We start from the raw sequence: 25,281 nt of genomic DNA, 5'->3' as shown, positions 1-25,281 counted from the left end.
ATTATATGTAGTTAATGTCATGCATATGCCCTGAATTTTCTGGTTTGCTAACTATTCTGCCCACATAAACAGACTGCTGATTGTCAAACCACATGTCCTCATTGTTGTTTCAGAAGCTACCATCACTAGATGATAGAACAAGGTCCATAAACACTGTTGGGTGTCAGTGTAATTGAGGCAAACTAGAATTCCCTGCCCCCCCGAAAATCAGTAAGTTGTACTAATATTTTAAAAACGTGAAACATGAATCAAAGTCTCTTTTGAAGGGGCTTCCCTGGTGGCACAGTGGTTGAGAGTCCGCCTGCAGATGCAGGGGACATGGGTTCATGCCCTGGTCCAGGAAGATCCCACATACCATGGAGCAGCTAGGCCCGTGAGCCATGGCCGCTGAGCCTGTGCGTCTGGAGCCTGTGCTCCGCAACGGGAGAGGCCACAACAGTGAGAGGCCCGCGTACTGTAAAAAAAAAAAAAAAACCAAAAATCTCTTTTGAAGCCTAAGCCAGAATATGCAAAATATTTCGGGTTAGTGTTTCTAAAAGTAAGTTACATGCTTCATGTTCCTAAAGTTTCTTGCAAGTTCAGGCAGCACATACTGGGTTGCTTTTATTTTTAAAAGAAAATTTGGCCCTTTTTGCAGATTCACTAGTTATCACTTTTATCATTGTTTCGGAAGGCAAATATTTTTGTTTGGCAATTCCACAAGGATGCCTCCTGCAAGATAAAAAATTAAGGTGCCACAAGGAACAAAAATGCACACAGGACCAGATGCATGATACAGGCCACTGGGCACGTACATTTTCATCTCCGTTGACCTGGTAAGCCTAGTAGTATAAATACACGTTTACCCCTTTAGATATTAGCCAGAGTAGAAAGCGAACGGTGGGTGTAGGGGAGCTGGGTGGAGGTGGGTCTGAGTTCTGACTCTACCAGAGCATCAGCCTTGTCCCCTGCATGTGACTCAACAACCCACAACTAGCTGAGAGGAGGAGAGGTGGGGACCCGCGAGTCACACCCTCATGGACTTTCCCTTAGAGTAAGTCTTTTCAATAATTCTACACTAGTAGGTGGAGACGGTCATTGCTAAGCCCTCATGCAATCCTTGCTTTTGGAAGCAGGGAGCCTGTGAGCCACGTGCTGAATAATAACAAACGCAGAACAGTTCCAAGAGCCAAGCACTATTTTAAGCGCCTTACGTATACTCATCCTTGACAACAAGCTCTTAAGGTAGGGACTGTTTTCATCATCTTTATTTTTTTATTAAAATTTTTTTTTTCTATTATTTTGAATTTTATTTTATTTTTTTATACAGCAGGTTCTTATTAGGTATCTGTTTTATACATATTAGTGTATAAGTGTCAATCCCAATCTCCCAAATCATCATCTTTATTTTACAGGTCAGAAAATGGAACCACCTGAGGCAAAATAACTTGCCTGAGGTGATGCAGCCATGGTGACATAGCTGGATTTGAACACAGAAGTCTGATAAACCTCCTACCATGTATCTCTCCCAGAGAAGGTAGCCAAATCATGATGCTTCTCTGGACTTCCTCCACCACTTGCCGGGGTACAGGTCCCAGAGTGCTTCCTTAGAGTTGAACCAAGTGTTGACAGCGGCTTTAATGGTTGTTAGTGGGACTGAATGAAAGGATGTCTACTGGATGTTTGCACAGAGTTGCTGCTCAGTGAAAAAGAAAAAGAGAAAAAAGTTCTTGAGCTACAGTGAGACACCCAAAGAGATGTTAAACAAAATTCATGATTTGTTTAAATTCTGTAGCAAAACTGGAAGTTTCCAAAACTAGAACTTCTTTGCCTCATTAAACTATGGCTTTCTTCTTTTTATTCTCCTCAGTATGAATTACCTTATGAGTTTTCTGATCCCTAAAGTAAAAAAAAAAGTTTATTGTAAAAAAAAAAGATAACAGAAAACCAAAGAAGAAAGTGAAAATTCCTTGAAATCCTACCAATGAGAGGAAACATCTATGAAAATTTCACTCTCTATCCTCTTGGTGTGTCTTTATATACATATATACATATCTAGATGAAAGGTTGGGGGAAAATGGATCAGGCTATACAATCTTGTTTACCTGCCTTTTTCACTTCATGTAATGTGGATGTTTTGACATGTCAATAGATCTAGTTCCACATCTTCATTTTTAATCATTACAAACTGCTTCACTGTGTGTATGTTTCATAATTAAACGTTCCTCTATTGAATGACACTGATTATTTGCTTTATTGCTACAATAAACAAGCCTGGATGATTAAAAGCACATCTATTTCTTCTTTTTGATTACTTCCTAAGAATAAATTCCTAGAAATAAAATTCTTTGATCAAAGAGTGTGTCCATTTTTAAGGATTTTAATGTATTATGTCTATTTCCATTTCCCTCCCTCCCCCAACCCCTCGAAAATTGTACTTATTTTTTTTTATTCTCGGCTTTGGTAAGAGAGTGTTTATTTCCCTACATACTTGTCAACAATGGGTTCAATAATATTGGGTATTCACTCGAATTTTTACCAATGCAAAGTTGCACTTTTCTTAGGTCTGTTTACTAGTCACTTGTATTTCCTCCTTTGGGAAGTGATTGATCATGCCCATTTTCCCTTTTTCTTTTCTTTTTGGCTATAACTGTTTTTGTTTTTTTGGTTTTTTTGGTGGCCTCTCCCATTGCAGAGCACAGGCTCCGGACATTCAGGCTCAGCGGCCATGGCTCACGGGCCCAGCCGCTCTGTGGCATGTGGGATCTTCCCGGACCGGGGCACGAACCCATGTCCCCTGCATCGGCAGGCGGACTCTCAACCACTGCGCCACCAGGGAAGCCCCTATAACTGTTTTTTATATATTAAGAACATGAATTTTGTCACAGATGTTAAAGCTGTTTTTCCTGTGTGTTGTCTTTGAATTAATTTATGACGTTTCTAACCATACAAACATTTAGAATATGTCAATTTTTCTCTTTAGTTTCTAGTTGATCTCAAGATCTTTTCCACATTAGGATTATAAAAGCATTCACCTATATTAATTTTACCTTAAATTTTTGGATCTACCTGGAACTTATTTTGGTATATGACATAAAGAACTGACCTAGCTAGTCAAATTATTTGTTCACTAATTAATCCATATTTGCTTTGGAAATGTTTAGTATTTTTAGTGGGGAGAGAAAAACAAAGACGTTATACTTTTCGGACGAAACTGAAGTCAAGCTCCATAAGAACCACAAGCTGTCTTCCTGGTAGCAGTGCTCAATTCTTGGACTGTCCATCGTGGTCCTATCAGCTTTGTCATCAATGCCACCTTTATCTAAGATCTGGAAAAGTTTTCTTCTTTGATCAAAGCCTTGGGAATATCATGCTCCATCTAACAAGTAAATCGACAAGTTCTTGGCACCAGTGAAAAAATGAAGGGAGCAGAAAAGCTTTCTTCTGAGTCCCATAGAAAAGCAGCAACCAAACAAACAACTGGCCCAACACAAGTTGAAAAGCCTTCTAGGAGAGACAGCCAATGTTAGGATTAGAGTGATGGGAGTGTCTCTGTGTCACATCACTGCACCCACTTCATTAACTGTCGTGGCCACAAGGTGGGTGGATCTCAGCTTGCCTCACAGCCTGTACCAAGTTCAGGACATCTGGAAACATCAAACGTGGAAGGAGATCACACAAACCCCTGCCTGATGTGATGGAGTGGTAGCCCTTTTTGTCAGGAAACTCTTTCTTATATCTAGCTGACTTAGGCTCTTTGAATTTAGTTGGGTTCCCTCTGAAAACTGGTGCCCGCGGCTTGCTTTTCTCTGCACTGTGGGCTGTAAGCTATCAGACGTTGTCCTCCAAGCTTCTCTTCTTTCACAAGCAAAGCCGTTTTTTATTTGGATAAAGTGACCTCATGATCTGAACCAATTAGAAAAATGAACATGAGAGGGAAAAACAGGATACAGCATCAGATTTTCCAGAGGTCCTGACAAAATCTTTCCTTTCTTTTCAAATTGGAGGATAATTAAAAACATAGAATGTGCCATATTTTTTCTTGTCTCTGTTTAAAAGACGACCTTGTTGATTAATTAAATTTTATTCTAAATTCCACTTGCAAAAGAATGTGTATTTATCTCTCCTTGGTATTCATTTATGCAGCTATTAATTCAATCCATTTTTATTGAACACATGCTATGTGAAAGGACTAAAACTAGTATTTGAGTTTCTGCCAGGTACTGTGCTAGGTGATTTTAAGATACTTCCTCATTTAATATGCACAAGAATTTTGTGAGAGAGGTATTATTATACCCATATGACATGTGCAGAAACCAAGGCCCAGAGAGGTTGTGCCTTATTTCAAGGACAGTCAGCAGGCACATGTTGAACCTGGGATTTAAATGCATATCTCTCTGGGTTCTTGGTCCATTTGTTCTTCCTATTCTAGCAGTATTTCTTCTCCTTTTGAAAAGGATCTTTTTTTCTCTCTAATTTAATTGCTTTACTGTTGGAGAACATGGCCTACGTGATACTTATACTTTGGATTTGTTGAGGCTTCCTTTGTGGCCTAGCACATGGTCTGTTTCTATAAATATTCCATGTTTACTTGAAGAGATTGTATATTCTCTGCTGGTGCTGGGTTACATATATCCATTAGATCAAGCTTGTTAACTTGGCCGTTTAAATCTTCTATATCTTTACTAACCTTTGGTCCACTTGGTCTATCAGTTTCTGTTAGAAGATGTTCAAATCACCCACAGTGATGATATATTTGCCAAATTCTTTTTGCCATTCTCTTAGTTTTGGCTCTGCTGTTAGTTGTATAGAAACTCACGACTTTTGTATTTTCCTGAAAGATTGTTCTAGTCACTATTATATGGGGATCCAAATGATCTCTCTTAATGATTTCTCCTTTAGCTTCTATTTATCTAATCCAAATACTGATATACCAGCTTTGTTTTGGCTAGATATTTGCCTGATTATCTATCATCTATCTATCTATCTATCTATCTATCTATCTATCATCTATCTATCACTTAACTATCATTATAGATAGATATAAAAAGAGGTGATAGAAAGAAAAAACATATACCTATATTATAAAATATATGTTTAGGCATTACATTTATATTATACGATATATATTTTTTTCTATCACCTCATTTTATGCCTTTCTGTGTAATTTTGTTTCAGGTATGCTTTTCGTAACCAGCACAGAAGTTTTGTTTTTAATGCATTCAGACAAATGTTGTCTTTTAATAGTGAGTTGCATTGTGAGCACTGCTGAACTGGAGTTACTTTTTGCTGCCTTATTTCACGTCCTTTCACATTCTTTTACTTTGTTCCTTCCCTGTGTCTGACAGACTGATAAACTTTCCTGTATTCCTTTTTCATTCATCTGCTGGTTTGGAAGCTGAAGATTGTACTTCCCTCCTTTCAGTGTTTACCCTTAACATTTTAACATACATATTTAACAATATAGCTTTCTCACATTATGGCAAGTCTTGTCATGTTTCTACCCTCTGCCAGAGATCACAGAACCTCCATGTGCTGGACCAACTCGGTGACTGTTGGCCCATCTTGTTATTTTCTCTAGAGTTTTGGTTTCACCGTTTGCACCATCTCCATCCCCACATCCATCCAGATGTCTGACCCTCGGTTCACCTCTCTCTCCATTAATCTTTTGACTTCTCTCTCCCCATCTTGCCTACTGTTTTGCCAAGGCTCCATCTCTGCTCATCAGTTTGTACTTGTCTTCTATTTCTTGTCCACAGACATGTTTGTCTTGTGTTGGAGTCTGGCTGTGACTTCTTTGTCTTACTTAAAAAACAAATGTATCACTGTTATATATTTGGAGTAGCAGGGGTGGGTCAGAACTTGAAGTTGCAGAGTTGTCCTGGCTGGAATACTCTAGCATAATTTTTAAAGTATCCTAAATAGGCCCTGGTCTTAGGAGGAGCTTTCTGATTGAAAAGTGCAAATCCCATTGTTTGTTTTTCTTGTCTTTGAAAGACTCCCAATTCTCCAGTTCTTTATTTTTACCTATGGCCAAGGGTTATTTACTATCATGTAGTCCTTAGCACATACTACACCTTTGTAAAAATTACAAGGTTCCCAGGTGGCTGCAGCCCCGCAACAGCCTGAGGGTAGAGGGCAGACTGCACTTCAGACCCTGCTCAACCCTGCAAAGATTCCTTTGTGCAGTGTAGAACCCAAAACTCCCCATACAATGGCTCTGTTTACAGTAAACTTGCTAAGTGAATTATTAAGGGTTACTAATAGCTGGTGCTTATAAACTACAATTCGCACGTTGATAGAACTTACTGATTGATAGAACTTACTGATGGTACTTTCAGAATTCTTACCAAAAAGCCTGGTTGCTATACATTAATGCAGAGTTTTTCCTGTTCCTGTGTGAGTACTGACAGACAGAATTCCCCTGGCATTTGGGTTCTGGTCAGATTAGTTTGATACTTCTTGCAGTAGATTATACTCTGTTTTAGACAAGACTCTGGAGGGAGCCCAGATCTTTTTTTTTTTTTTTTTTGAATTTTATTTTATTTTATTTATTTATTTTTATACAGCAGGTTCTTATTAGTTATCTATTTTATACATATTAGTGTATATATGCCAATCTCAATCTCCCAGTTCATACCACCTCCCCACGCTTTCCCTCCTTGGTGTCCATATGTTTATTCTCTACATTAGTGTCTCTATTTTTGCCTTGCAAACCAGCTGGGGGGAGCCCAGATCTTTTATCATAACTTTTTCCCCTCTTTTTATACCCTAAATGTGAATCTAAGTAAAAGCATCAGAACAGCCTCATCTTTTAATGAAGGCTAATAGTAACAATCAATAATCAAGAGAATTGCAGAACACTAATAGGCATTAACAGAGGTGTACTGATAAGTGTCAAACAATTGACTTTCTGAAAAGAAAAAGCCATGATATGTAGTATTTGCGAATGTCTGTAGTGTGGATACTTCCACTACAGCAGGTTTCAAGCTATCATTGAACATGAAGTTGGGAAGAAAGACATATAAAATTGTCTCCAGCACACCACTGGGTCACATCGTATGCATAGCACATAAAATAGGACATCAATATTCGTATTCCAAGTATTAGTGACAATTTTGAAACTGGATTTTCAAAGTTCAAAGAATAATCAGTCCAAAAAAGTTTCCAGCAGGCAACGGCCACAAACTTTGAAGTCCTGTGCTGAGCATTACCTTGTCCCAGACAGCCAACGGCTGCAGCAGAGTGCAGATCTGAGGGGCAGATGACAAAGCCTGACTGCAAATTCTTTTATCTGCAGCCTGAAACCATGAGCGGTTCCTACTCTAGGGATATTATCTTGAAGAGGATATCTAACTTGAATTTAGAAAATTGTAAGTGGTTTTCAAAGATCTTATTGTAGGTATTTGAGTGTTTTCCATCTTTCCTATGTGCAGCACCCCTTTTCCGCGGGAATTTTGGTTATCTTACCTTCACCCGGTATTCATCTGCCTTTCCAGAACTGCTCTGTCAACCACGTATGTGCCATTCTTGTGGTTCATGTATTTGGTGTCACAGTCAGTCTTGTAATTTGGTGTAATGCTTTGTTGTCAGCAGTATTTTGTGTTACTTAAAGTGGCAGACTTGGAATACATCATTTACTTCATTGAATTTTACATTTCTAGCAAAAACTTGGAGAAAGGTAAATGTGAAATCCTTTTTCCCAGCCCTGCTTTCCTTTAGAATGTTTCACTTTTGCTTGAAAGAGGTGTGTAACTGGTAGACACGCATTTAACTGAATACATTTGTGAACTCACATTTTACAATTTTATCTTGAATACTTTAATAATTCTTTTGCACAATCTCTCTCCTTCTCCCTCCTCCCACTTTTAAAAAAAACAGGTTTCCATAGTGATTATACTGGGGCTGGGTGATTGCAATGTTCCAGACTGAATTATGCTAAAATATAGCATATTTCCCTATGTTGCAATGTTCCAGATTGAATTATGCTAAAAATATAAATATGGAATTTGCCTTCAAACAAAGGTAAACCACTTCCCCAGTAGCAATGTTTTTGTTTAGCTTTCAGTGTTGACAGATGACTCTCATTTTCATTGTTTCCATATATCTCACTTCATAGGACACACATATTGGAACAAACATCAGAACACAAGTCAACATTTTCCCAAATGATCGGTCTCAAAATGTTCATCTAGTGACTTTAATAGCTCAAGAAAGAAAAATGTGCTCCATGATCAAAAAAGCTTTAGAAAATGCAGCATACTCTATTTTCTCTTGACAATTTATAATACTTATTACCCATTAAAGTCAGTAGGATGGTAGTTAAAAGCAACAACTAGCAAAGTCACACACACACACACACACACACACACACACACACACAGCATTTGCTTAACCCAGTGTTACCAAATATTTTTAGAAGAGTCATTTTTCATCCCATATCTTTAAATACCCTTTGAAAGGATATTCTGTGGAATTCCAGTTTGGAAAATTTGCCCTAAATTCATCAACAAATTGTGACCATATACAGACCCTTCTAGGTTTTTTGTTTTACTCATGATGGGAATGTGCAGCATTTTTACACTGTTCAAGCAACAGGCCTTCCTTAAATGGAAAACACACAAGGAAATTCATTCTAAGATTGAATAAGATTATTCTTGGATTTATCCATGAACACTTCGGCAAGTGTAGTTTAACATGAATATGACTATGTTTCACTAAATAAAAATTGAGAGCACTTTTACCTCTTTTGTTTTTTTAATTATTAGTTTCTGCTTTATAACAAAATGAATCAGTCATACATATACATCTGTTCCCACATCCCTTCCCTCTTGCGTCTCCCTCCCTCCCACCCTCCCTATCCCACCCCTCCAGGCGGTCACAAAGCACTGAGCTGATCTTCCTGTGCTATGCGGCTGCTTCCCACTATCTATCTACCTTACGTTTGGCACTTTTGCCTCTTATAAAATGTTTTGCTTATATGCCAGAGGAGAAAGTTTTGCTTACATGTTTGTTTCACAATCTGTAAGAATTATGGCTATCTGCCAGCTAAGTCTTTCCTTTTTTATTTGTTATCAATGAAGTTGTTAGCATTGCAACTTTATATATGCATCTACATAGTGTTTTAAAGAAGATTTGGTTGAGCAGTTATAACTTGTGAATAAACAATTCATAAACCTAGAAACATCTTATTAAAGGGCTGGATAGAAAGTAAATCAAAAGATCACAGCCTGTAGAACAGTTAAAGCCAGAAGAAATATCACTTAAACTAATATAATGCTAAAGCAAAAGATGGTTATTTAAAGAAAATTTTGATAGTACAGAAAAAAATAAAATCTACCCGTAGTTATGACACATAAACACATGGTCAATATTTTCAGGGTATTTCCTTTCAGTCTTTTTCTATGCATTAGTTTCTTTTTGTTTTGTTTTTAAACAGGATACAGAGGTATTTTTACCATGAAGGTAATAAAGCTTTAGGTTCAGAATCTCTCATTTGAAAAAAAAACAACGAAAAAAAAAACCTTCCAAGACCTGAAGGACACTAGACCATTGATGTTTAAAGTGATTATTGATATATATATGGATTGATATCTTCAAGTTTCATAACTTTTAATTTATTGAATATGTTCTTTCTTTCTAAATATTTTACTCTTTTTCTGCCTTCCCTGATTTTAATTGAACATTTTATATGATTCCAGTTTCTCTCCTCTCTAGCATATGAATTATACTTAAAATTTTTTATTGGTTTTTCAAGAATTTTAATATACATTTTCAACTAATCTTAGTCTACTTTCAAAGAGCACTATATCACTTTATGGGTGGTACAGATATCTTATAACAGAGTATTTCCAATTATCCTCTTTCATCCCTTATAACATTTCTGTCATTCATTTCACTTACCCATAAGCTATAATCAACCAATACACTATTGCTATTATTATTTTGAACAAATTGTCATCTATTAGATCAATTAAGAGTATGAAAAATATAACATTTTATTACTTTCATTTATTTCTTTTTTGACACTTCTCCTTTCTTTATGTAGAACTGAGTTTCTGACCTATATAATTTTCCTTTTCCCTTAAGAACTTTGAACATTTCTTGTAGACCAGGTTGCTGCTGATGGAGTCCCTGTTTTTGTTTGACTGAAAAACTCTTCCTTTTCCTTTACTTTTGAAAGATACTTTCACTGTATATAGAATTCATGTTGGTGGGGTTTTTTTCAACACTAAATATTTTATCCCATTATTTTCTTGCTTGCATGGTTTTTGAAGAGAAGTCTGATATAATTTTTATTCTTGTTCCTCTATAGGTACAGTGTGTTTTTTCTCTGGTTTGCTTTCAAGATTTTCTCTTTGTCTTTGATTTTCTGAAGTTCAAATATAATATACCCAGGAGTAGATTTTTTTTTTGGTATTTATCCTCTTTGGTGTTTTTTGAGTTTTTCTTATCTATGTTTTTTTGTCTCATTAGTTTTGGAAAATTCTCAGCCATTATTATTTCAAATATTTTTTTCTGTTCTGTCATCTCTTTTTTCTCCTTCTGATATTTCACCATCACATATGTTTCTCCTTTTGAAATTGTCCCACAGTTCTTGGATAGTCTGTTCTATTTTTTTGCTCTCCTTTTTCTTTGCATTTCAGTTTGGGAATTTTCTATTGACATGTCTTCAGACTCACTGATTCTGTCCTTGGGCTGTGTCCTGTCTACAAATGAGCCCATCAAAGACTTCCCTCATTTCTGTTTCAGTGTTTTGATTTCTAGCATTTCTTTAAAGTTATTTCTTAGAGTTTTCATCTCTCTGCTTACATTACCTGTTTTTGCATATTGTCAACTTTTTCCATTAGAGCCCTTAACATATTAAACATAGTTTTAAAAAATTCCTAGTTTGATAATTCCAAAATCTCTGCCATATCTAAGTCTCATTCTGATGTTTTATTTGCTTCTTCAGGCTGTGTTTTTTCTTGCCTTTTAGCATGTCTTGTAAATTTTGGTTGAAAGCTGGATATCATGAACTGAGTAATAGAAACAGAGGTAAATAGGCCTTTAGTGTGAGGTTTTATGTAAATCTGGCTAGAAGTTGTCCTGGATTTAATGTTTGCTGTAGCTGTAGGTTTTAGGAGGCTTCAATTTCCCTTGGTGTCGTTGTTTTTATCTCCTCTGTTGGCTTTGGGTTTCCCTGAAAGTTCCTTCTTAAATAGAGCTTGTGTCTTGCTGCTCTTTCAGCTGTAACCCACTGTTATTATACTGGAGCCCTGTTGATGTGGTGGTCAGGTGTGGGATGAAGGGAAGTGTTCTACAGTCTTATGACTATATCTCAGTGTTTTAGTGGGCCTGTGTCCCTGTGTTAAGACATTCACAAGTGTTTCTCAACATTGTTTTTTTTTTCCTTTTTAGGAGAGACAGGAAGACTAGACGAGGTAGAGTTGAGTAATTACCCTTCTATCACATCTGATTAGGCTCTTTTTATTTATTGAATAAGGCTTTGTAATGGAGAATGCTTTCAGCATATTTCAAAATGCTTACTGTCCTCTCCTCCTGCCAGAAAGGAGGGTTTTTCTTGTCTGTTCACTATGAAACCCTGGTAGGGTTTCTAGAGGTAAAAACCCATGCAAGCGTGGTGCCCTCTCTGGCTGCAGCCCCTGGGAGTTTCTCATTCTCACGCTATTCTATACTGTGCCTCCAGCAATTTGTTGAAGTTACTGTTTCAGTGTTCCTATCAATTTAGGGCTCTAGCTGCTTCTGCTTCTGGTAAACTAATCTCAGTTGTGATTTTCTATGTTCATCAGCCGCTCCTGATTTCAGGTGGTGGTTTTACCTGTGATCTCAATTCTTTAATGGCTCCAAGAAAAGTTGTTGATTTTCACTTTGTTCAGCTTTTTTCTTGTTGTAAGGATAAGAGTGGTGGCTTTTAAACTCTTGACACATCAGAGCTGAAACCAAAGTCCTTTACTAACTTTTAAAAGTTTGAGAATTTTGCTTTTCACATTTACTCATTGGGGATTGATAGTTGGAAATTATGTGAGGTAGGCCTCCATTTTTAACTTTTTTCATATGAATAAAAAGTTGTCCCCAAACCATTTATTGAATAGTCTCTACTTTCCCATTGATATGGCTTACCAGTTTGTCATATATCGAGTTTCTATATATACTTGATTTATTTATGGTTTCTTTTTTCTGCTTCATTAGCTATTTTTCTATCTCAGTGTCAATAATATACTTTAAAAAATTACTATATCTAGCAAGGCCAACACCTCAGCTTAATTTTTCTTTAATAGTGTCTTGGCTGTTCTTGCCCTTTTGCTGTAAGGACTACTTTATGTTTATTTATCCTCTTTGAGGTTCAGAGGGCCTTTCAATTTTGGGAGAATGTTTTTCTTTAATCCTGGAAAATTTTCTACCATTATTTCTTTTTTTTTTTTTTTTTTTTTAAAGGGCCGCCCCTCCCCCCAGCCACACAGTTCTGCAGGCTTGTTTCAGGACTACAATTAGAAGGGGCTCTTAGGATTTTTTTTTTTTAAATTATTTATTTATTTATTTATGGCTGTGTTGGGTCTTCGTTTCTGTGCGAGGGCTTTCTCCAGTTGTGGCAAGTGGGGGCCACTCTTCATCGCGGTGCGCAGGCCTCTCACTATCGTGGCCTCTCCCGTTGCGGAGCACAGGCTCCAGACGCGCAGGCTCAGTAATTGTGGCTCACGGGGCTAATTGCTCCGCGGCATGTGGGCTCTTCCCAGACCAGGGCTCGAACCCGTGTCCTCTGCATTGGCAGGCAGATTCTCAACCACTGCGCCACCAGGGAAGCCCCTACCATTATTTCTTTGAACACTTCCTTTTACCATTTTTCTAACCTTTCTCCCTGTTTTGTTAATTAGATTATTATTTCTACATTGTCATTCTTGTTAATTTATTATGTTAAATATTGTGAAATGTAACAATAATTTTCAAGTATATTTAGACTTACTTTTATATTTAAATTGATTCAGTAGTCCCCACTATTCCTAATGATATTCTTTGTTCTTTTTTTAGAAGGTTGAAGTTATATACTTTTTTCTAGAAAGGTTTATCAGAACTGATTTGTATCAAATCATTTTCCTAGGACTTAGTATGGTCCTTCATTCTGTTTAATTAATTAATTTAAATTATAAGAGTCTTCTATTTTATGTTTGAATTTTCTTCTGCTACTTTTTGGTTATCTTCTTCAAGATACAGAGGCTGCTCTCCTTTAACTGTCTTACATAATTAATGTTTACCCTTAAGTCATTTTAAAAAAAACAACGATTTATTCTCCTTTTCAATATGCTCAAATTTTCTAAAGCATTTCCTATATGTTTCTAACTTTTTTCCGGTAATTTCTATTTCTAATAGGACTTTCACTTTTTCTATGTTTATATTTTCTTTCATTTCATGTCCTTTAAAAAGCAAATCATTTTCTCTTATGTTTTTCTCTTATGAGCCCTTATTTTTTTTCTTTCTGTCTTTTTTCTCCCTCTGAAGTCATATCACATTTGCTTTCTTTAATTTTCATGAAGATGTTTGATCATAATCTCAAACTGATTTGTGTATAATTTTCTGATGTGTATTCTTCACTTGTTTTGTTTCTTTCTTCTTTGTTTCTTGCAGTATGTGTATAAATTCCATGTTGGTGTCCATCATTGAATGGTGGAAGTTTTCCTGGACTAGCTGTTTGGAGAATAAAAGTGTAGGGATAAGCAGAGATAAACTGGGATAACAGAAAGAATTGCTACGTTGCCTCTGACTATTTTGTCATAGCACTCTGCCTGGTTGTTATTATTCTGCCTTCAGATGGGGGAAATCACTCTGGCTCCTTGGACATAGATTCTTCTTTGGCAATTTAAATTTTACTTACCTTCATGTAACCAAAGCTGTGCCCAGGTTTATTCGAGCTCCAGTCTCACTGACAGACTATTTCTTGCAAAAGTAATTCCTCTGCCTCTCTGTGGGAAGCTCGCCTGGCTAGCCCACACACCCTGACCTTGCTGCTCCAGTCAAAGCAGCTGGGTTGACCCCTCTGGTGGGCCATCTGGTCTGGAGAACATGTTATCTCAAGGTCTGTAGAGCTCAGACTTTTTCTTTTGGAGTCTTCCTTTCCTTGGGCACAGTTTCCAGTACATTCAGTAACACTTCGTCATAAATTTTGGTTCAGGGTTATGGTGTTTCCTATTTTTCCTTGTTTTTCGTTTTTTTTGTTTTTTTTTTGTTTTTTTTTTGTTTTTTTGTTAGTAGGGGTCAAAGGGGAATAGGGACTTCTTTTCTGTAATATCTCAAATAAGAAATTAACATAATACTATTGATACTATTGTTGATGAAAAAAGAGAGTCAAGTTTGCCAACCATCATGTCAACATTACTACAGAGGTTAACTGATCGTAGTACTTAGGTAACTAGATACACCTTTCTCTCTCTTTTTTAAAAACATTTTAGAGCTTAGATTCTTTTTCTCTTCTAATTAATCTAGCAAGCCAAAAACTAATATTAAACGTGATTGGCAAAGCTAATGCTTTAAGGCATGTCTAATACCTAAATCAGAGCCCCCAGAGAGTAGATGTAAATGTTTCTTTGCCATCTCATCCATTCCCTTGCTTTTTTTTTCAGGATTTTTTTTTTTTTACTCCAAAGATTAACTGTAAATATTTAAAAATATTTTCTTCTTGGATTTATCCATATAGAAATAAATTGTTAGACTAAGACATGAGTTTTGTTTAAACAATAAAAGCTAATTGATATGGAGCAGTTGCCTTTGACACTACCTACCAGTCTATTTAAACCATTGACATGAAAATAAGTGACTCTAAATGTATATCTCTTTACCAATCATCTGAACCATCCAGGCTCTAGGGAATTAAATAATCTAAAAGCGGCACATTATGTAATAGTTACAGGGATTTTTATTGACACTCTAACATGATCAATTCATAGTTGTCACCTTGCATAAGTTGATCAACCTACTATGTACGTGTAATATTGTAATTACATTTCTTTTTGACAAGGATGCATTAAGTGTGGCTGTAATATGGGAACCCCTTTCAGCTTTCATTAATTCAATATAAATCCAAAGCTTGCAGATTCAGCAGGATTGTCTATAGTGGCTTAATTGGAATTGCTGGTCAAGTGCATTGATTCTGCTTCACTCAAGTAAAGATGAAAGTTACTGCAACAATAGATATTGCATTTGAAGGTCATTGAGTTGTAGTCAGGCAAGGGGAGCAAGATAGTAAGACACACACGTAAAGCAATGGAATTTTTATTTGGTATCTGGGAAGCCTTGAGTGACACAATATCAACTGACCCTGAAATTGCATACTTTTGTGACTCATAGCATTTGCTTTTGTGTTCCAGAGAAATATAATGATGCTTTAAAGAAAGATTAATACAGTCAATTTTAATCTCTGGGAAGCTTAAACCTGACATAATCTCTTTATAGACTTTGTGATAATATGTAAAATTAAGAGCCTAGTTAATTTTGGTTGATTCTGACATAAAGAGTAAAATCATTCTTTCATTAGCTTTCTCTTGATCTCAGGGTTATACCTAAGGGACTGTTAACTACAAATTCTTCATTTCCAAGCACTGCCCTGAGTTATCCTCCCCTGCACAGCCTCAGGAAATGGCTCATCTTGCACCCAATCCTGCTGTTCCTTTCCACCCACCCAACCATTCAATTCTTACCCCTTTGCACAGTTCAAGTATGCCCATTTGAGCACACTCTTGGTAAAACTCCAAGGTGAACTACCAAATCTGTGTTTTAGTTATTTAAGGAAGAGAATACCAGCTGTTTCAAATTTTAGATTCCAGCCTGGGCAAAAAAAGAATTGTCATGTCATGTCTACCGTGTATTTATTCTTCTGCAAAAATAACATTGGTCTGGGAAGAACATAGTGAGTGTCCAGCAATGTAAAATTAGTCTATAAATGAGAAGATTAAGACCAAAAGCAACGGATTACAAACACTTCACCAAAACCCTTAGCTGGCAGAGAGCTCTCTATGGAATGAAGCTTTTCTCTCCTTTCTGCCCCATACATTAATGCAGATCTCAGAAACTCATTGTTGCGGCAGAGAACTGTGTAACCAGACGGTTCCTACTGCTACAACATTGGAAAAGACCCGAAGAAATTAGCTTTAGCATATTGAACTAATCTCTGCCCCTCCTTCTGACCTCAAGGGCAACATGAGCATTCCACGATTCATCCTCTAGGGGTTGGCTTATGCTTGCTCCCTTCTCTTTGGCAGTGACTTTAAATAACCAAGTTCTTATTACAATCTTTAGATTTAAAATTAAGTTTTGATCGTTTCTTCTCAGGGCACACCTAGGAGGCACTGTTTATCCCCAGCCAAATCAACTGCTTCCCCGAGTGACCCATTCCTGGAAATGTTATTCTTCCTAATAACCAGCTCAAATGTGTATTTTCATTTAATCTTTCCTTTTACCTCCATTTTACATGTGTTGCTGTGTGTCACACAGTTTCCACAAGGATCTGCCATTACATCATTGTGTGAAATATGAAATTGGGTTTGTTTAATTAAAAAATGACTCTTACTCAGATGCTGGTTGGGCTTGGAAACGTTCTCTGTTGCCCTGGGGGTTTTAGGGCAAGGCTAGTGTGTGTGTGTGTGTGTGTGTATGTATGTGTGTGTGTGTTGGAAGGGTCTCCTGTTTTTTTTTTTCTTTTGCGGTATGCGGGTCTCTCACTGATGTGACCTCTCCCGTTGTGGAGCACAGGCTCCGGACGCGCAGGCTAAGCGGCCATGGCTCACGGGTCCAGCCGCTCCGCGGCATGTGGGATCTTCCCAGACCGGGGCACGAACCCGTGTCCCCTGCATCGGCAGGCGGACTCTCAACCACTGCACCACCAGGGAAGCCCGGGTCTCCTATTTTGTTAAAGAATTCATTGCCTGTTTCTCTTCATGGAACACAAACTGGTTTAGGCAAGTAGAGTCAGAGTGGGAAGAAGAAATTTCCAAAGATGTTTTCTGCGTGCAAAGGTAAACACAGGTTATCCATCTGGGTTCAAAGGGCAGGACGCTGCAAAATGACCTCTCCTTGTCCCTCTGACGAACATGCAGGAGTTTAGGAGCTGCATCTGGAGTCAAAAAAACACAAAGTGCAAAACTACAGCTTCCACTGGAGAGCTTCTATAAACTCTAAGAAGCAACAGGGATATTTTGTAGTATTTTATAACAATGGGTCCTTTGGTGCTGAACACAGCTTTTATTACTTCTGTTTTATGTCCTACAAATAGTAACAGACATTTTCCTTTTCTGTCCGACATAGTAAACCACTGACCCAGACAAGAAGCAACTCTGCCCTGCTTTTCAGACATCATCTCTCTCTCAACTACAGGAACTCTTTGGTTTCTATTATATTTCTGGCCTTTCATATTCCTGATGGTGCATCTGATGAAACCCAGTAGCCAGGTGTGTGAACATGGTTGAAAAGTCCCACGTAGGACCAGCGACACCTCCCCACAGCATGGGATGGTGCCCTCCTGAGATGCCCCGCTATCAGTGGGACTGTTACTGAATTGTTTTCCCAACCAAGAGAATGGGTCATATGACCCTTTAGTACTTTTTGTCCTGGTCCCTTTTGAACTAACCACACACATTTCATGCTCTCTGGCCAGGGTCCATGACTGAGGACAGAGTTCTCCTGGGTAGACTTTTCCACAGTCGGCATTTGCACTCAGCTGTAGAAATAGACCAAACATGGCCACCATTTTTCCTATTACAGTGGGATTATCCAGGGATGAACTTCAGAAAACATGTGTGGGATTCTTGAGTAGGCTGAGCAGCCTCATAACACATTCTCTGTCCTGTACCAGATGCCAAACACTACATCCTGTCTGCTCCCATAACAGCCTTTTCACTGTTTTCTCAGTTATCCTGCTGTATCTGTGGATTGCCTTGTCTGAGAAGCAGCCCTGAGAAGCTGAGGATGGTGGCATCCTCAGAGAAACATGTAAGTCAGTGGTAGAGGCAGATGACTGTGAGACCTTTTATTTTGCGTAAAAAGCAAAGAAACATCAAACTGCAATGATTGGGATTCAGCTGTAAAAAAGAAACCCAAACTTCTTGCAAGTTCAAAGTACTGTATAAACTATACCCATGTATCTGTTCTTTTAGGGGCAGTAGAGTTTTAACTGAATCTGCTTGGAAAAATGCATATTTGGTGAAGAAAAAGATAATCTGAGTTTTAGGAGCAGTGATATTCATTCACATAAGACATGGAAAGTCAAGAAGATTGATCTGGACGTGTATCATGCTCTGGGTCAAGACCAGAGACATGTTATCTCAAGGTCTTCACAGCTCTGTGATCTATGCAAAAATGAATATGATTTTTAGATCAAGTGAGGCACCAGATCAAGATGAACACGTTCAAAGCAGGGAGCTGAGAACTGGTTCAAACGCCCCCTCTCCTACCTGGAGTGGTGATGAAGGAGGAAAATTTTTTGGGAGTGCTACAAGTCCCAGTCCCATCCCCCCAAGACAAGGAGTAAAGATGGCTCTCCTTCACCCTAAAGCAAGTGGAGGGGCTTTGAGTCCACTCAGTGAGCTTGACGTCAGTCCCAGCAGCTGGGTGGACAAGGGGATAATCCACACCTGAAGAAACATAAAGCTTGCTTTCTGCTCTGGTGGTGGGAGTGAAGGAGAGGCTGCTCTGGCCGTGGGCACGTCCTCCCAGAATTTGTGGAGGCAAAGGATGCATGAGCGTCCCCAGGACCTGATGTGGCCACACCACAGAAAGGGTTGACCTTGTCTAGAGGAGACATTAGAAAAGTGAAGACTGTTGATTCAGGTGATGGTCACACAGGTTTGCTCACCAAGAGACATTTCACATGGTCCACTTATACATACATTGTACTCGATAAAAACTAAAAGAAAAGAGTAAAGAAACCTCATCAGAGAGAATTTCAAAGCATTGCTGGAGTCCTCCAGGCTGTGGAAACAGTAAGCAAAATGTTGGAGAACACATCCACCACACCAAGGGAATTTCGAGAGAGGTTTCAAAAGACCTCATGGAATCTCTGTGAGAGGAAGAGCCAGTTTGGAACACTAGCAGGGCCTGGAAAGCCCACAGCCTGCTCTCAGCAGGACCACACCTCCCTGCCTGCCTGCTCTCCACCGCTGGAGTAATCGGAAGCCGGGTTAGCAAGCTGGGGAAGAGTGACTGGGAGAAAAATAGGAATATGACAGCCCTGCCTCTTTCACTGACTGCAGCTTTTTTTTTCCCCACAGCAGATCTAGCTAAGGAAGGGTGAGTCCTCCAAACTTTAAATGAAGCTGGATGCTAGTATGTGAGTTTGGAATTCTAAGTACAAATTGAATGTGTTTCATGACTCAAATGACTCTGAGATTTTCTAATACTTAAGAGTGATCAGAGGTCAGATTTTCATGGAGGGGCAGGGGGAAACCAGCCTAGCCCTCCTGAGAGAGTTAAAAGACAATGGAAGAAGAAAATAAGCCACTTTATTCTTACACCCAAAATGTCCATTTGTTCCATTTACTGATTGCAGTCCAGTAGTTTACAAGGAAGGCTCTGTGCTATTATTCCAGAGTAGTAAGCAGTAGAAGCTGATCATTGTAAATGCAGCACTAACTAGCTAATAGAAATATAATGCAAATTGTACATGTGACTTAAAATTTTCCGGTAGCCGTATTAAAGAAGTCAAATAAACAGGTGAAATTAATTTTCATAGTATATTTTTACCTAACCTAATATATCTAAAATGTTATCAGTTCAATGTGTAATCAATATTAAAAAGTTTTAAATTCCTTTTTTATTTTTGCACTCATTCTTCAAAATCTGCGGATATTTTAAACTTTCAGCACATCTTAATTTGGAGTAGCCACACTTAAAATGCTCAGTAGTCACGTGTGCAGTTATAGGGTCTCTGATGAGGTGAAAAACGATCTCAAACAATGATAGGAATCCAAGCTTGAGGGAGGAAGAAGTTGAGATAGTGTCTCCAAAGTGAGCAAGAGGATGATTTAAGATTCTGTTTTCTCTTATGTTGGATCTGATGAGAAAACATCTGGACGGATATTGGACAAAGAAGTAATGGGAGATGGAGGAGAGCTGAAAAGAGTCGTGCATGGGCTATGATTCCACTATCCACGTTGTTGTTGGAAACTGATCTGAACCAGCCAGGAAGAGAGGAAATTGAGAGGAGGCCCGATCCAAGGAAGTAAAAATAAATTCAGCACACTTTTCTGAAGTAATAACTACCGAGTGTAAGTACACACTAAAATGAGCATAATACACTCCCCAACGGGCTGTTACCGGTCTTTGCACAAACCAGCATGCTTGTCTGAAATAATAAGTATCCAGCACTGTGCTTAGCATTATTGACAAGGTAAGTACCACTATTGTTCTGCTTTTGCAGAGAAGGAAAGTGAGACTTAGATAAGAGGGACCCCAAGATGAACTTCCTGCTGTAGAATGTTATCACCGAGGGGACCCTGGAAACCACTGTGTACAAGTCTCCCTTCACAGAGGAGGAATCTGTGCTGCCAGGAGGAGAAGCAGGTTGCTCAGAGGCACAAGCATAACCAGGGAGAGGTTTTTGGGTTCTAAATCCAGTGCTTCTCCAGTATATCACATCATGACATCGCGGCATCAGGATCACCACGATGGATGCCCTGTCTCTTCAAAGAACCTGCTGTAGAGCAGAAATAATGATGAGGTGTTTTGTTTTAAAATGTAAAGGCTTAAAAAAAGGCTTGGGAACATATGTATATGTATAACTGATTCACTATGTTATAAAGCAGAAACTAACACACCATTTTAAAGCAATTATACTCCAATAAAGATGTTAAAAAAAAAGGTGGGGGTGGGTAAAATGGGTGAGGTGGGTTAAAAGTACAAACTTCAACTGTAAGAGCCCTGGGGATGTATCTACAGTTAATAATACTGTATTGTACATTTGCAAGTTGCTAAGAGAGTATATCTTCAAAGATTTCATCACAAGCAAAAAATGTGGTGATGGTTGTTAACTCGACTTATAGTAGTGATCATTTCACAACATATATAAATATTGAATTGTTGCATTATACACCTGAAACAAATATGTTATATGTCAATTATATACATAAAAAGAGATGTAAAGCCTTTTAGTTTTAGGAGATAGGAAGGTCTTCTTGCAATGGTGATGTGGCTGTGAATTAGGCCATGATGATCAGTCACATGTAAGCCAAAGCTAAGGGATGTCTTGGATGAGAGGATGGGGTGGGGGTGGAGAGGGAGGACCCAAGTGTAGGAATGAAGGGCTGGTGTGGGGAGGAGAAGGAAGGGGAGGTCAAAGGACCTGGAGGATGACAGCACTGACTGACCACTTGTCGGGGCATGGAGAAATTGGCACAATGTTCATTTTGGCTGGTGGGTGGAAGAGCTGCAGGAGAGAAAGGCAGGGGGTGCAGGAAGAGCATACTATAAGGATTTAGAATAAGAAGAAGTCAAAAAGAAAACAACAGGGCTTCCCTGGTGGCACAGTGGTTGAGAGTCCACCTGCCGATGTAGGGGACACGGGTTCGTGCCCCGGTCTGGGAAGATCCCACATGCCATGGGGTGGCTGGGTCTGTGAGCCATGGCCACTGAGCCTGCGCGTCCGGAGCCTGTGCTCCGCAATGGGAGAGGCCACAACAGTGAGAGGCCCGCATACTGCAAAAAAAAAAAAAGAAAGAAATCAACAGCAACAACAACAAAATGAGTAGCTTGGGATAGATGTCCAGTAGGCACCAAAAACTGTTTAGAACTATTGTTTTGTGGGAATTTTGAATGTCAGGAATTCAGAGAGCTTGTAGTCCAGTGCCATGCAATAGAAATATAATGTGTGTATTTATATATATAACGTGTGTAATTTAAAGTTTTCTGGTAGCTACATTTAAAAAATAAAAAGAAACAAGTAAACTTAATTTTGATAATATATTTTATTTAAAACAAGATGTTTAAAATACTAACATTTCAATAAGTAATCAATATAAAAGCATTAATGAGATGTTTCACATTCCTTTTGTCATACTAAAGTATGTCTTCAAAATCTGGTGTGCATTTGTCACTTGCTGTTCATATCAATTTGGACTGGTCGCATTTCAAGTACTCAACAGTCACATGTGGTTGGTAGCTATTATATTGGATAGTATAGTTCTAGACAGCTTCCTTCTGCATCATCACATTTTTGTCCTTTATTTGATAAACTCTTACAAATGTAAGAAATGTATGATTCTTTTTATATGAAATTTCAGAACAATTGAAACTAAAAAATTTATTGCCTAGAGATGTATGCAGGGGGATGATTATCACACAAGTAAAGATAATATTCCTTTATTCCATGGGAGATACAGGAAAAAATAGGTAAAGGAGAAGAAAATTCAAATCTCCCCAAATCCTACCAATTAGAGATGACCGTTGCTAATATTTTTGCACCTTTTTAAGAAGGGAAGAATCTGGCATTGAATGATGAACGTTGATGCATCCAGAGCAGAGCAAGGTAGAACCTGCTGCACTGTGGGCCTTGGTCATTGCTCCTGAATGAAATTTTCAAGGTCAGGCTGGAGACTACAGAAAGGAAGAGGGAAACCTTGGAACATCAGAGGAAGGCAGACCATGTTGGACCCTCAGCCAAGTCTGAAGAAGCCCATTCCCATGGAAAGACACCCTAAGAGAAGAGAGAGCAATTAAGGACATTGACCTTTTTTTCTTCTTTAAGACATGAACTTAACCAATTTACTGGAAGTTTTTAAAAGAATTTACTTGAAAAACAAACAAACCAATAACCTCACAAACCATTAGGTACTCAGGCTTTCTGGAAGAGCAGCTCTAAGTGCACGCTCTGTGTCCAATTTGCGTTGTCATTTGGAATGGGAAGAACATTGGAATGACAAGTTAGATTGAAAAGCTGTTAAAAGGCAGAAAGAATGAGTATCTAATCCATAAATGGAAAACTTTCAGTCCCTTATGTCTTTATAAGACTTGGTTTGATGGTAAATCAAGCAAAACTTCTGAGTTTTCAACCAGACCTTAATGGTACAGAAAATAAACCATTCAGAGAAAAGGTTTGGTTCTGCAGAGAGTACATTTGGATAATATAGTCTATTTAGAAGGAGAGGAAATCTGAACAAAGAGTTGATATGTAGCTGCAGATGTGAAACCTGGCCAGTGATTTTGGAGGTGAAACCACCTTGGTCAATGACAATGATCTTCAGTGACCTTGCTCTGGCCATTGGGCTGGAACGTGTATGGCAGATAACAAAAACTCCAGGGCAGTAGGGACCCGGTCTGCCACCCTGATTCCTCTATCCATCCCGCCCTGCTCAGTCATCAAGGATTTGTCTCTGGGTCATTGGTCTCCAAAGCTAAGCGAGCTGTCTCAAAGCTGGGGGTTTCCAGGGCTTTCCTTTCTCCCTACTGAGAACTGGGAACCCCCATGAAGTCTAAATGGCAGCTGGAGGTTGTTGGCTATATCAGGGAAAGACTCAGAGAAACAGATCATGTGTAAAAGCCACTGCAGCATGGAAACCCGCGGGTCCTCTCTGATTCCGGGCTCCAGCGCTGCAGCAGACCCGCTGTTATGCCATAAAAACAACTGCGGAACAGCAAGCCTGGGACTGCAGATGCGCATCTCCAGCTCACAGCAGTCCCAGCAGTTCGGCTTTTGATATATTGGGAAATGCTTCTTCCTGAACGGTTTCGAGTGCTCCCCCCAAGTAGATCAAAGAGCTGTTTTCTTCTCCATGTGGCTCAGTACAGCCTTGACCGTGTAGCTGGGGATGGTTAGAGCCTCAGAAATTAGGCCTGCTCTGAGGCTTTGCTCATTTATCCTCCCCCTGCTGGCCATTCCGGCTTCTATTATTGCTGCCCACGTGGATGAGCTCAAAAGACACAGACACATTTGCCTGCTGCAAAGATACTCACGGTTCCCAGAAACCAAGACAAAAGAGCATATAATGGTGAAGTTGAAAAGAGCATTGGTGAGGGACTCAGAGCCTGGGCTCTGGTCTTGACTGTGTCGTGACTGCCCCAGATAATTTTGGGGAAGTCCCCTCACTACTCAGGGGTTTAGAGAGACTGGGGTGAACTGGCCCTGATTGGTTTAGAACTGGGCTCCAAGGAATCTGCTCAGGGGCTGTGGAAAATGGAGATAGAGGCAAGGAGAGGAAACTTCTAGCATCTTCCACCCATCCCAACTGGGGCAGGTCCACTTTTATGGGTTAATTGTTTTACATACTGGAATCCCCTAGAAGCTTTGATTTAAAAAAAGGCTTACAAGGTTTAAACAATTTCAAAACCACTTAACTAGATGATCTCTTACATACAAAATTCTGATTTTATGATTTTTCCAATATTTGTTAGATTTTGGACATTTTGTAAAGTGCTTATTGATGGCCGGTGCAGCAGATTCCTTATGGACTTCTGTATTCTTTTACGGAGTATATTAAAGACTATAAAGAGACATACAGTGATTTTTTTTATTTTTTCTAGAGGGATGGCTGTTGCCTTAATGATTGCAGCAGTGGCTGCCAATTCATTAGTGGTTGGAACATATACTTAGAAATTAAGTACCTGGTTCTAGTCCTGACTAGGCCACTAACCATGGCCTTGAACACATCCTTCAGTCTCTTGGGAGGGAGGCAGTCTACTATATGATTAGGAGCTTGAGATGTGCAGCCAGACTGCCTGGGTTCAAATCCCAGCTCCATCACTTGCTAGCTAAATGCTTTTGGATAAATTATTTTACCTCTCTGTGCATCGCTAAAAGGGGAATAACAATACTGCCTATGTCACTGGGCTGTCATGAGTGTTAAGTAAGTTAATTCAGGCAAATTGCTTAGATGAAAGCCTTCCACAAATTACATTCCCAATACACATTAGCTGTGATTATTTTGGGGGTCTTTTTTTCCTTGTGTGCAATACGAAGTAGTTGGATTGAGTGACAGATAAAGTCATCAGCTAGTTTATTAGGCTGTATACCCTTGGGTTCATGGTTATATTTCCAGGACCTAGAACCATGCCTGCCACACAGTTGCTTGTTGATTGAATGACAAAAATTCTGTATTTCTCCTTATAGGAACTATGTAAGAATCTATTTACAGAAATTTATTCTGCAGAAATGTTGCCTTGTGAAATTAAAAATGTCCAAGTATTAAGATGAATAAATTAAGAACATCAACTATTTATGGAGAACTAACTCTTTTAGTCGCAGTCCAGTCAGGAAAACGAATGAGTTCAAGCCAGATAGTTCAGGAGAGGTCACTGAACTAATTACAAGAAGATCAGGAGAGCTAGAAA

At 38.8% G+C, this 25,281-nt stretch overlaps 1 long non-coding RNA gene across 1 annotated transcript; it reads left to right on the top strand.

The window, feature by feature from the left end:
- The first annotated feature begins 464 nt into the window (after positions 1-464).
- LOC309799811 lies at positions 465-2,962 on the top strand. Its single transcript, XR_014293348.1, has 3 exons — positions 465-815; positions 1,116-1,224; positions 1,395-2,962. It is a non-coding gene; the product is annotated as an uncharacterized lncRNA (long non-coding RNA).
- Positions 2,963-25,281: the final 22,319 nt, after the last annotated feature.

The sequence above is a fragment of the Mesoplodon mirus genome, assembly GCF_964341445.2.
Source record: "Mesoplodon mirus genome assembly, chromosome: 1".
NCBI classification, from domain to species: domain Eukaryota; kingdom Metazoa; phylum Chordata; class Mammalia; order Artiodactyla; family Ziphiidae; genus Mesoplodon; species Mesoplodon mirus.
Note: the sequence above shows the minus strand (reverse complement) of the source record. Positions and strands in the feature narration are given on the sequence as shown.